This window comes from Liolophura sinensis, chromosome 2, assembly GCF_032854445.1.
Source record: "Liolophura sinensis isolate JHLJ2023 chromosome 2, CUHK_Ljap_v2, whole genome shotgun sequence".
NCBI classification, from domain to species: domain Eukaryota; kingdom Metazoa; phylum Mollusca; class Polyplacophora; order Chitonida; family Chitonidae; genus Liolophura; species Liolophura sinensis.
In genome coordinates this window covers 24,058,592-24,072,836 of record NC_088296.1, presented here as the reverse complement: position 1 = coordinate 24,072,836, position 14,245 = coordinate 24,058,592, and the positions used below count along the sequence as shown (strand labels likewise).

Genomic DNA, 14,245 nt, shown 5'->3' with positions numbered 1-14,245 from the left:
CCACTAGATCACTATACCACTAGATCACTGTACCACTAGATCAGTGTACCACTAAATCCCTATACCACTAGATCACTACACCCCTAGATCACTCTACCACTAGATCAGTGTACCACAAGATCACTGTACCACTAGTTCAGTGTACCACTAGATCAGTGTACCACAAGATCACTGTACCACTTAGATCAGTGTACCACTAGATCAGTGTACCACTAGATCACTATACCACTAGATCAATACACCCCTAGATCACTGTACCACTAGATCACTGTACCACTAGATCACTAACCACTAGATCAGTGTACCACTAGATCACTATACCACTAGATCACTACACCCCTAGATCACTGTACCACTAGATCAGTGTACACAAGATCACTGTACTACTAGATCACTGTACCAGCTAGATCCCAACCCGATCCCAATTGAATTCTTGTAGGTAGGTTGTAGATCTTCATTGCACAGTACATCTACATGAAGTAGTGCCCTTTTCATGAGGTTGACCTTAGCTGAACTCAGCTGACCCAATGACCGCAACATCTGACTTTCCTTAGGGACTTATATTAGAACTGACCCAAACAAATGACCAGTGATGATGACCATCACTTCCACTAACCACTCCACAAGAGATCTCATTAAGACTGGCTCCATCTTGATGTTGACCATGTATCATTTGCCATAATGATCTGAAGTGATCAGGAAGATGCCAGATGAGCCAGCGTTAGGTGATTCTGGACCTAATGAGCAGACCTGACTGAAGATATCAAACACGCTCTTAACGATGTCGCTAAGAAACAATATTTTTAAATGACTGAAGTTTTACACCGTACTCAACAATATTTCACTAGTATAATCAGATGGCTGCCAGCATTATGGTGGGAGGAAACCAGCCAGACAAAGGGCAAAACCTACAACTATCCGCCGGTTGCTGGCAGACTTTGGATTGGTGAGAGGAACCTGGGTCACTGCTCTGCGCCAGCACACTAACCACAAGGTCACGGAGGCTCTGATGTGGCTTAGTAAGGCAAGCTCTTTTATCAAGGTCACATGAGAGGCAGGTTTACCTGTATGCGGTCAATTATTGCATGAGTTGTATGATTGGTAAATCAAACAAATGAAATGTACATGTATAAATATAGCTACATGCAGATACATCAATAGATGCCAAGTTTTCACAGAATTGAAAAATTCACAGGGTTGATTTCGCTGATCTTTGGGTCCCTAGCCTGCACTTCTATCACTAGACTGGATGGAGGTCCTCTTTGGCAGTATGTGGGAAGGTCTTTCAGCAACCTGCAGACGGTTGTGGGTTTTCCCCGGGCTCTGCCCAGTTTCCTCCCACCATAATGCTGGCCGCCGTTGTATAAGTGAAATATTCTTGAGTATGGCATAAAACACCAGTCAAATAAATAAATAAATAACTAAATCACTAGACTGAAGGTAAATTCCTCTTGGTTTGATTGCGGATCGAGCCAGCACTGTCTGCCCTCTTACATAATGCTTGGTTAACCTATTTTACATTCCTGCCAGAATGTAATCCCTATTAACCCTGATTTAATGGGTGTGAGCGAAACCTATTAACGAGGATCACAATGTCAGTGGAGTGACAGAACAGTGATAATTGGAGACATCGAGAGATAACGGCTGTACGAGGTGTGATTCTGTTACTGGTCAGTGGACAACAATAGAAATGACCAGTGCCCAGTAATAGAGATGACCTCATCAAGGATTCTTGGCCAGATGGTCACTTGCCCAGGAACATACAGCCTCCAGCAGGTCTTTAACACTGACAAGTCAAATCAAATCAGAGTACACAGAATAATGCCTTCAGAATATGCTTAAATGACGTGCTTGGCAAAATGCGAAAAAGTTGAAGTATGACAGTATTTTATGATATTTACTTGTCTCCTGAATCATACCTGAGTGAACAAGTAGGTCATTTATCAAGCACATTGTACAAATATTCCTACTATATGACAACTCTTCCACACAAGCCAAAACCTTGTTCCTCTTCTCTACATCATCTTCCCTCTAACTGGCTCACAAACATAACTGATTATACACCATACCCTGAGTCTTTTATCTAGAAGTGTGCCGCTTCCCTATAGTCAAATTTCCACGCCACCTTACACTTATTGTCCGATCTCTAACACATAATGTGAAGTATCTGAGCAGCCATGTATTTTTTTTTCTCACTATTGCGCAGCAAACATTTGAAAAATGGCTGGTACATGTTGGAAAAAAATGTTTCAAATGCTGCTGTGTTTAAACAGACTTTAAAAACATTACGACAATGAAGAGTTTTGTAAAAGGACAACAATGTCATTGATAGTAACTGTTGTAGAGTTTTTTTTTTTCAGTGGAGTTTAAAAACAGTCAATGGGCTCTTAACTGCATAGCAACAATGATTAGCGAAATGGTAGCATTTAAATATGGAGTTTCAGTTTCAACATGTGACCAGTTCTTGTAGGAGCCGTTTATATTAGATTTCCCATGATTCAGTCCACTCAAGAGGTTGGCAAATTTGTCCACCAGGTGGCTCCAGCTTCTACTGATGATGTAACATGTGTGAAGTGCCGTGGAGACTAGCTATAGGGAAGTTGCATACATGTACTTAGAGGTAATGGACTTCTGACAATATTTACTGTAAATCTCCAACCTTTTCAACATGTAAAGCACTTTTTGGAGTATATGTATACAATTATAACAGAAATGGTGCCAGAAAGGACTTGTTTGTGTCACAAAAAATGCAAGCTTTATAAAACTGTGAGGATTATTTCTCTACATCCTGTAGTTCCCTCGGAATGTTTCAAAATATTCGTCGCAACTGTGGTTGAAAATGCCGAAGAATTTGGGTGATGTGTTTTCATTTTTTCCCCTTTTTTTATTTTCGTTCACTTTTTCTTCAGACATCGTTGTAGCCTACAAAACATTTTTTAGGCCTTTCAAAAGAGCTAACACTGAAATATTTGTGTTACATAGTTAAGTAACGGATTTAAAGTAATAAAGTAATACATCGGCCTCTGTGATGTGTGAGTGTCATAGACCTTTTCTTTGTCCCTCTGTCTGCAGGTCTTAGCAATGAGAGTCCCTGGGTGGAGAGATGAACTGTCAAACTGAGCCAGATGGCCAGCCTGCATCCCATCCCTGCTTTATGTACATACATCTCCCTTAGACTAACAAGACAGAAGATACAGACAGGAGAAAACCATCTGCTAGCTGGGCTAGCTATAAGTAAAAATAATCTGTTTAGTCTGTCACCTTGGCCTGGACACACTATGAAGCCAGCTGGCTTTCAAAGATGACCTATAAAGATTAAATTCTGGACCAAAATTAACTTTCCAGAATTATTTACTGGACAATTTTGTTTGAAGTGTCCTGTTACCCCCAAAGCATCAGAATATTAGCACACATGAATTAGACAAAGAGAGAGCAGGCAGTCATACCATGTATACTTTCTCAATACTCCACAGGCCCTGCGCAAAACCAATAGTTTACTAGTTTAGGCTGTAATAAAATGACCTCTGCTTGGTGAAACACGCACCTTTCATTTAAAAAGTGGCCAAAATGGAAGGGAAATCTTTTTTTTTTTTTGTCACTCCCACTCCTGCAATTTTGCTTTTGTCGCCAGTTTCATGACTTTGGAGATCACATTAGACAAGAAATTATATCAAAAACATTTATAACAAAGAAATTGAGTCAGAAAGGAATAAAGCAGTGCAAATGGTCTTGGTACATGTGACTTTTTCTATAAAAAAAAAAAAAAAAATTGATCGTGCATGACTTTGATTGGTCGCCAGCAGATATGTTTTTTAAGGATGGCCCTCCCTGCCCTCTTGTTTAGTCTGTCGCACAATACTCTAGGCTGGTTCTTCCTGGGTCTGTGGGTATGTGCAAACTTGACACAGCTGGCAGGACACTTTAAACAGCTCTTCAGGGACAGGATATCCAAGCCATAAGTATGAAAGTAATTAGCCAGTTTAAACTGGAGACACCCAGACATATAGAAATGTCACAAATAAACTTCACCCCTGAAGATAACTAAGCTAAGTGACACATTTAAATTTTTGAGTATATCCACAAAACAGTCCCTTTACACTCAAAACCTGAATATATTAATGGCCTCAAGTGTATATCTGATACATTTGTGAATCAGACTACACATAACATGCACGTATGTTAAGTGTTCCCAATCTTAATTCCTACAATGTCAGTCAAAATCATCAAATCACATTTAGAATATTTAGCCAGTCCATGTTGGCTTTGTGCAAGTAATCAGCCCCAGAACCAGGACAGAATCAACAGTCTTGGGCAATTCTTTCCAGATTTCTTTTTTCTTTACATAACTGCTTGTAACCATAGCAACGGCTCAAATGTAAGTGTCAATCACCAGTAATAAATGAAACCAGGGCATTATTACTGGTACCAATGTAAAAATGTAGTCAAAGAAAAACAGAGGCCACGTTATTCATTATATAAATATTACGTGCAAAATATAAACAAAACCTGCTGTAATACTTACAAAAATTCAAAGCAAATCCTCTTCTTTTCCCACTTTCTGCTGGTTGTCCAGTAGTAACAACAACAACAACAGTTACCATGACAACCAAGAGCAGGCCAGCAAAAAGGGTGGTTGTGGGAAGGATGCTGGCCCTCAGGGACTGTTACAATTAGCCATGTCTAGCCTTGGGAGGGGTCAAATTTCACAACCAGAGACAGAATACAGCCCAGTAGCCCTGGGGGTCAAAAAACAGAGGACCAGGTTAAGACCAGTTTAGTAGTCAGCAAACTCTCTTGGCCTCAGTTTTCAGCCTTCCTACTTGACCACTCAGGAAAATGGGAGAAAGGCAGCCATGTTGTTTCGCACTGACGACAAATTTACACAAAAGTGTACACAAAATCTTGGATCATCACAAGCAGAAAAGCTAATTTCAGATAATTTTCAGCATCAGCACACATAACGTGTTGTTTAATCTGCAGAAGTCTTTCAGATTTTTTGAGAACTGTACAATGTAATTCTTAAGCAATGTAAGACTTCTGGAACCAAGCAAATGGTTAATTTCTGCCTGTATGAAGAACAAAGTGTGTTTCTCCACAACTGACATACACAGTAACAGATGTTCACGGCTATTCCATGCTCACTTCATGCTCCGCTTGGGTTAATCCCCTGTATGTTAGGCTCTTCTGCCTACCTCCCTCTGCATGTCCACATTCACCCAGTAATGTCCAGCCAGCCTGTATAACACTCCTTCATTCATAACATCCTATTCTCTGTGTCTAATGTTCCCATGGCTCCACAGTAACTCTAACCTCTCTCACCAGTCTTAAGTTCATGCTCGCCTGTGGCCCTGGAAAAAAATAAAACACTTTTTAAACAATGGGTATCAAACTATTACAAACTACAAGCGTGGCAAACACATATAAGATATCACAGAGTAACACATTGCTATCAGAATAAGCTACATGTAAATGACATGTATGACTCCCACCCCCCACTCCCTATCCCCACCCTCCAGGTACCATAGGTCTACACCCAGGCTATTAAGGCACACACATATGCACTGTTCAACACAGTGGTACTATACATACAAGTACCTGTACACTGTACATATACATCATACCCAGCAGGCACAGTACAGTACATTCACATTCAACTTATACTGACAAACTTAAAAACTGTACCCAAGCCAACATCTTTTTTTTCTCTTCACATCTTATGAAAAAATATCTCATTTAGAGAGCTTCATCTTTATGTATAGTTTATGGTTCATTACACAAATAATTCATAATGAAAGAGAAAATTCATTTGTAATGGGGCTATTATTTTTATTATCATTATTTGTGTGTGTGTGTGTGTAGTGGGGAGGGGGGGTGGGGGTGGGGGGTGGAGGCATTTACAACAGGCTGTCTTATAAAAGTAACAGGTCATTTTCTCCCCATGTTTATGTTTTCTCTTAGACGTTTACTGTTCTCACCCATGGTCCAGGTCTAACAGAGATAAAGTCTAGGGGAAGGTTATATACCGCCTTGTCCAAGACATATAATTACTTGTACATCAATGTTTTTGTGGCATGTAATTAAACAGCGCAGTTCCCCTTTGATGTCATCATTGTGTTCCTTGATTATGCAATATTCTTAAAAATATGTTTGTTCTGCATATTCCCATTTATATCCAGCCCAAATATTTTTACTGATCTTTTCTCCAGAAAATGTTATATTTAGGGAATATTTATTTCTTTACTTATTAGACTGCATGGTGTTTTACGCAGCGCTCAAGAATATTTCACTTATACAATGGCGGCCAGCACTATGCTCAGAGGAAACGTGTAATTAATAAACAGAAATTCATAATGAAAATGTCATACGAGAGACCTTCTCACCGTGCTACATTGTACATCAGCATGTAGGCTCCTCAGGCAGATGTGACTATATGTACAGCATATGCTTAAATAGTTCAGGTAAATTCTTTACTGATCTTCTTACACATTCTTAGTCAGCATGTATAGGAAATGTAATGGGATAACTATCTTCTGGAGAAGAAGATCATTTACCTTAATCGGCACTTGCTGGCTTCCTCTTTTCCAGCAACCTGCCAATGGTTTCTCTCCTGGGCTCTCCCCCTTTTTCCCTCCCACCATAATGCTGGCCACGGTCGTATAAGTGAAAATATTCTTGGGTACAGTGTAAAACACCAATTAAATCAATAAAATAAGTCAATCTTACCGTAATATTCTGAAAAATACTAACCAGAGTACTTTGATTTTTGAACCCAGCAAATATTTATGTACATACAGTTTTGGTTCAACAGTTCGGATTCCCAATAAAGCACTGATCATATCAACAGTTTGGATGCCCAATCAAGCACTGATCACATCAACAGTTTGGATGCCCAATTAAGCACTGATCACATCAACAGTTTGGATGCCCAATCAAGCACTGATCATATCAACAGTTCAGATGCCCAATTAAGCACTGATCACATCAACAGTTTGGATGCCCAATTAAGCACTGATCGCATCACAGTTTGGATGCCCAATCAAGCACTGATCACATCAACAGTTTGGATGCCCAATTAAGCACTGATCGCATCACAGTTTGGATGCCCAATCAAGCACTGATCACATCAACAGTTCGGATGCCCAATTAAGCACTGATCACATCAACAGTTTGGATGCCCAATTAAGCACTGATCGCATCACAGTTTGGATGCCCAATTAAGCACTGATCACATCAACAGTTTGGATGCCCAATCAAGCACTGATCATATCAAATTTTTAACATACGTATATACATGTACATGTATACTGAAAATAATAAAGGTTTAATTATTAATTATTCATTAAAGGCTTAATGAGGTTATGTATACATGAACAATACTGCCGTATGTTGTCTCTCCAGTTGTACATGTACATGGGAAAGCCAGCAACCTGCGGATGGTCATGGGTTTCTCCCGGGCTCTATCCGGTTTCCTCCCACCATAATGGTGGTCGTCATTGTATAAATGATATAATGTATTCTTGCATATGGCATAAAACTCTATTCAAATCAAATAAACAAATCTGATAAATAAGCATAAGTACATGTATGTATGGGAAAGGCAGCAACCTGCGGATGGTCACGAGTTTCTCCCAGACTCTATCCGGTTTCCTCCCACCATAATACTGGTCATCGTTGTACATAAGTACGTGTGTGTATGGGAAAGCCAGCAACACGCAGATGGTCATGAGTTTCTCCCAGACTCTATACGGTTTCCTCCCACCGTAATACTGGTCATCGTTGTACATACAGTACAACAAAAAAGTGACCACTATACCACACGCATTACTACCGCAGTACGGTATGGAATAGGTTTCTCGCCTAGACCACAGATACATGTACCTTAATTCCTCAACCTCTTCACATATAAAAAAGCAAAAGTTTTGCACATTCATAATTGGGTTTTGAAGAGAAAACCACACTGGTTGGATTGGCCAATTTCAGGGTTTCACAAAAACTATAATTTTATCAGTCAACACAGAATAATGTCCAGAGAATATGCTTAAATAAACAAGCTTAATCATGTGGAAAGCTTGAGGAATTACAGTAGACTAGACTCACACAGATCATCAATGCACTGATGAGACTATATCGAATAAAACGTATCAATTTAGATTGCAGCAGTATCACAGGTGAGGTGAGGGAGGAATTGTTGTGGGCCAGGAAAATGTGGTCCGAAGGCTTAATAGAGGGAGAGGGGGAGGTTTTGGCAAACTCTCACAAACCCCTGAGCTTTGAGAAGCTAAGCTTCCTGTTAACCATTTCATGAATGACTCCAGTCTGGCGATACTTCACCATCTGGCGAACATTCTAAACTGTAAACTCCCTAAATCTCTGAAGCATTGTTATCTTCATCTTCCTTGAATCGAGTGAATCTGTGTATTATGTAATAAATCCTCGATTTTCTCGCAATGCATGATGAAGTTTATGAAGATAACACTTTTTTTTTCTTTTTCATGTCAAAACTACATTTCAATCCAATCATCAGATTGCTGAGTTCAAGTCCAGCTCTTGCTGGCTTCCTCTCCAACCATAAGTGGGAAGGTCTGCCAGCAACCTGCGGATGGTTGTGGGTCTCCCTGGGTTTTGCCCGGTTTCCTCCCACCATAATACTGGCCACAATCGTATAAGTGAAACATTCTTGAGTATGGAGTAAAACTCCAATCAAATAAAGAAATAACAAGAGTTCAAAATGCTGAGAAATGCATTTGTTTCAATGTATAAAAGAATACCAGCAGCATTGTGGTGAGTATAACCCCTAAGGGGACTCTTCATGGTTGTTGATGACAGGTATGCGGTGACCATGGCAACTGAACAAGTGGACAAATGTGTCCACCACAAATGAAAAAAAAAAAACACTTTATGCGGAACACAGTTGGAGTTGTAGCCCGGACACGAAATCATTTCTATTTATATACATGTAGTGTATAAAAGGAAACCAGCTACCCGGTTACCATGACAACCGCGAAAATGACACTGTGTATCTATGTATATACCAAAAACTGGGTGCAAACATTTGTAATTGTAACCTGGACACGAAATCATATCTATATAGCATATGTCAGGAAAATGGCTATCTGGTTACCATGACAACAGCGAAAATGGACAAATGTGTCCACCACAAATAAAAACTTTATGCGGAACACAGTTGGAGTTGTAGCCTGGACACAAAATCATTTCTATTTATATAGTATATATTAGGAAAATGGCTATCTGGTTACCATGACAACCATGAAACGGATAATTGTGAGTAACGACATATCGTCATCTGTGTATCTAGGTATCCATCAAAAATTACAACTATATGTTGAAAACTGCTGGAGCTGTAGGCCGAACACGAATACGGACAGACGAACAAAATCACTGTAACATAATACACTCTGCCTACTGGGCACGTAAAAAGGTGTTTTGAGGTTTGTTTTGAAGGTGGGAGGATATCATTCTGCAAAAATGTGAATTTCTGCAACAAATAGTTTACGGCCTTTATTTGCCTCTAAATTGCCTTTTCTTCCTTGGGCAAACATATATTATACACACGTGGATGTATCCCATACATGCCCTTCTTCAATTGTCACACCTGTCACTGCTGATCACATCAAAGGGCACGTTTGATACTACACCTTTGCACATATCAACCCTTCATCATTCTTATTCTGTACAGGCCTGCCGGCTGACCATCAACTAAAATAAAAGAAGTTCTAGCCTTGTCATTTTCCTAACAAGAGAATTCATGACCAAAGCTCCAAATTCTTCTTCACAAAAACACTGTCGATAAAACATCTTAGATCCATTTGGAGACCACTCAGCACATACAGGTGTACATTAAGCAGCTCCTACTCAGTCATCTATTAGGTCGGCCACCCAGACTTCGCATGTCTAATGGAAACGATACAGAGTTATCCCTAGAACATGACGAGACACCCCTTTCAAATACTACTGCCACCCGTTTCCATTTCATCAATGTGAACTGGAAGTCTATTTCTCTCAATCAATACTCCCCATTGAGCTAAGGCCTGAGTTAATTCCCTCAATAATGCCTGGGCTGACTGGACAATCACACGCGCCTCGTGAACTGACCATGCAAACATACAGGCAACAGTTTCTTGCTCCACATTCACATGTACCCAGGTCTTGCGTTGTCCTGCTGCTCTTCAGTCTTTAGATGTACCCCCACTATTACTGTATAATATAAATACATACACCTGTCAGGGCTATGTCAGAATGAAGACAATACAACTATCTTGGCAATGTCAGAATGAAGACAATACAATTATCTTGGCAATGTCAGAATGAAGACAATACAACTATCTTGGCAATGTCAGAATGAGGGCAATACAACTATCTTGGCAATGTCAGAATGAAGACAATACAACTATCTTGGTAATGTCAGAATGAAGACAATACAATTATCTTGGCAATGTCAGAATGAAGACAATACAACTATTTTGGTAATGTCAGAAAGAAGACAATACAACTATCTTGGCAATGTCAGAATGAAGACAATACAACTATCTTGGCAATGTAAGCATGAGGGTAATACATCTACCAAAGGCAATACAAATATGAGGGCTGAACAACTGTCAAATCTATTCAACTATCAGGGCGATACAACTGTCAGGTCAATACAACTGTCAGGGCGACACAACTATCAGGGTGACACAACTATAAAGTTTATCACCAACCCATGGCAAGGGAAGGTATAAAGTTTATCATCAACCCATGGCAGGGGAAGGTATAAAGTTAAATACCAACCCATGGCAAGGGAATGTATAAAGTTAAATACAAACCCATGGCAAGGGAAGGTATATAGTTTATCACCAACCCATGGCAAGGGAAGGTATAAAGTTTATCACCAACCCATGGCAAGGGAAGGTATAAAGTTTATCACCAACCCATGACAAGGGAATGTATAAAGTTTATCATCAACCCATGGCAAGGGAAGGTATAAAGTTAAATACAAACCCATGGCAAGGGAAGGTATATAGTTTATCACCAACCCATGGCAAGGGAAGGTATAAAGTTTATCACCAACCCATGGCAAGGGTACATAGTTAACTGTACATGAAGTCTTGCCATACGTGACAATCTGCACATACAAGCAGATATACACACTGACTGATGAATGCATGCACAGCAGGTGCAGATGTATGCAAGCACGTGAGAAACTCAAATGTCAGCTCAAAGCTGCACCACAGAGAACATGGCAAACTGAACAAAAACCAGACCCAAGGCCCAACACCATACTGTAACTGCTACATCTAGCTTACCACGATGCGTTCTTCAATTCCAAGATCGCAAAGCAAGGAGATCCCGAAAATATGGACACTTCAAAGCCTTATGTTACGAGAGCCAGGCAGTGTTAGGAAGGTATCTCCATGCTGAGGTAATAAAAGATTACCCAGGTTTGTGGCCGAGGTAACTGCAAGATGGTGCCACATGCAGACTGCCAAGAGGTTCCGTAAATTGTCCCCTCAAATTATGAGGAATCTTGCTTCACATAGGGTAGCTGTGACACAGTTGTTGTCTGTCTACAGCTCTGACTCATACACCAAAGCTTGGCTAATGCTCCCCTGCTTGCTTGCTTGCTTGCTTGCTTCCAGCATCCCCAGAATCAATCCAACCATTAAGGCTCTGGGAGACTGATTGCGACTCTGCCACTCTGATTACCATAGGGGTGATCAGGCAGGCTGGCTGAAGCTATGCCAGTGAAAGGCCTGGCCCATTATACTGGCGAAGGGTAAAACCCTGGCTGCCTATTTGTCTGGTAGTAAAAATCAGATACGAATCAATAAATGTGAAGTGGGGAAGGTGTTTGGGTTTCATTTTTTTCTGTGGCTAGGATTATGAAATGATCTAATCCTGTCACAGGAGTATTACCAGTTATTTTGTTATGATTTTCAAAAATCTTTTTTTTTTTTTTTTAAAAATACCTAAGCAGACTACATCTTATCCACACTCCCTGATAAACAACACTGACCTGGGTACAAAGGAATTTATTAAAAACACTTCAAAGAACATGTTTAAAAACTCAAAGATCTCATAAGTAAACTGTTTGTTTGTTGTACATGTCTTGTTACATGAATTTCTATCAATTCTGCCCTGCTGTGCTATCTGTAGTACAGATTCATTTGTGGAAAATCCTGTCAAGTTAGGTGTGATTTACTCTTAAAGTTAGGTGTGATTTACTCTTAAAGTTAGGTGTGATTTACTCTTAATAACGTCACACTTCACATCATCTATCACCCAGTCAGTACAGCTGGTGAAAATTCTAAATGCGTAGGTATCATAAATCCACTAGAACATTTCTTTCAGTTATGCATAAAATTATTGTGAAAATGATGTTAAAAATGATTTTATTGTGTCATCAAAGATGCAAGCTTCATAATTCTATGCAAATTATTTCTCTACACCCAAAATTTCCCTGTTTCAAGATATTAGTTTAAGAGGTGATTGAAAAGGCTGAAAAATGAGGTTGTCTGCATTTCCTGAAGGCACAAGAAGACAGAGTATATGTAGACACACCTGATAACTCGTCCTACAACTGAAAAATTGTTAAGTATGACATAAAACCTCAAGTATACATACATATGTATATATTGAAAGCAAAGTTCGTCAAAATGTATCTATGATAACCCTATTTCCTCAAACTTTTCGCGTTCATTCGTGAAAGAGCATCTTTCTGTGCAATTTATGCACATTTTTTTTTACTGAATTTGGAGTCAAAACCATACTAGTTGGATTGGCCAGTGTCAGGGCCTCATAAAAAGTATAATTTTTACCGCAGGATAATGCCTTCAGAATATGCTTGAATAAACACGTTACAAACATGCGAAAAGGTTGAAGAATTACAGCATATGTATTGTAGCGGTCTCAGTATAATATTCAATTTAAAATTTGCACCGAGACAGGATGGTTTTTTTCTTTTTGCACTCATAACCCCAACTCTATTTATGCAAACACAAAGAAAAAAAGGACAAGTGACATATTAGATACGTAATCTTCCTGGCTGTTTACACTCTGGGGCACTCGTCAAGGGTGTAGATAATTACCTGTACAGGTAGATAATTAATAATTCATCTGATTACTTTTATGTTCTGCAAATAGCTAAATGAGTGCTTGGTTATTTCACATGTACTGATAAATTAAAAAACAAATTAGCACACATATTAGATCTTTAAACCTAGATTTCTATCTTTGCTTATACGATTCACTTAATTAGTTTTCAAGAGCATGACGCCCATAGAAGCGTCTACCTTCACCTGTATAAATAAGTGTAGCTTCACGCTGAGCTACAACGCTGTCCACCTACAATGTAGTCAGGCAACAGAAATTTTATTTTGTGTTTAAAGGATTTATTTATTCATTTGATTGGTGCTTTACGCTGTACTCAAGAATATTTCACTTATTCAATGGCGGCCAGCTTTATGGTGGGTGGAAACCGGGCACAGCCCTGGGCAAACCCACAACCATCCGCAGGTTGATGCCAGACCTTCCCATGTACGACTGGAGAAGAAGCCAGCATGAGCTGGACTTGAACTCACAGCGACCACACTGTATTTAAAGGATACCAAAAATTTTTAAAAAAGAGTAAAATTAAAACTGAAAATCCTCCCCTTCATCTTGTCCAATCTTGATGTTTTCATGATTTTCCTGTACGTTTTACAAGGCTTTCTGATTATGCAAATTTAAGGTATGTTTTCAGCAGGGCAAAAGGCTTGAACACTCCACATTTCCCGCACATCAGAAGATTTCTCAGTTATAATTTATACCCTCCTCAGGCATTGGAAAAAAGATTCATTTTGCCCAGAAAACAAACATTTAAATTGGAGTGGCCCAAGGCTGCAAAGTAAACCATCTCATCTATGCTCATAAATAAAAAAGGTTACAGGTAAAACAAGGTTTATAGGTAAAAAAAATTTACAGGTAAAAAGGTTTACAAGTTTAAAGGTAAAATGACTACGCGAGAAGGACAATGTAAACAACCATTAAGTCTTCACCACTTAGCACTATATATGGTTTCTGTACAATACACTGTATTTCAGTTCATCCTTTGTTTAGCTTTTTTTTAAGTGACATTTTTTGCCTGATTCTGATTGATTCATCCAACTTATATTTTCGCTTTAGACATTTCTGTGAAGTGTGAATAATTTCTTATCAGAAAAGTTTAGTAGAAAATCAAGCGTAGAAATCAAAAGTATCATTTTAAGGC

At 39.3% G+C, this 14,245-nt stretch overlaps 1 protein-coding gene across 1 annotated transcript in view; it reads right to left on the bottom strand.

Annotated features, from left to right (window-relative positions):
• The window catches only part of LOC135462593 (nascent polypeptide-associated complex subunit alpha, muscle-specific form-like), a 35,800-nt gene extending 24,244 nt beyond the window's left edge, over positions 1-11,556 (bottom strand). Inside the window, exons 1-3 of the mRNA XM_064739817.1 lie at positions 11,435-11,556; positions 5,143-5,348; positions 4,523-4,736 (exon numbers count right to left, since the gene is read on the bottom strand). The gene's annotated coding sequence lies outside the window, so the exon portion shown is untranslated. The remainder of the gene's footprint in view (positions 1-4,522; positions 4,737-5,142; positions 5,349-11,434) is intronic.
• Between the last annotated feature and the right edge of the window lie 2,689 nt (positions 11,557-14,245).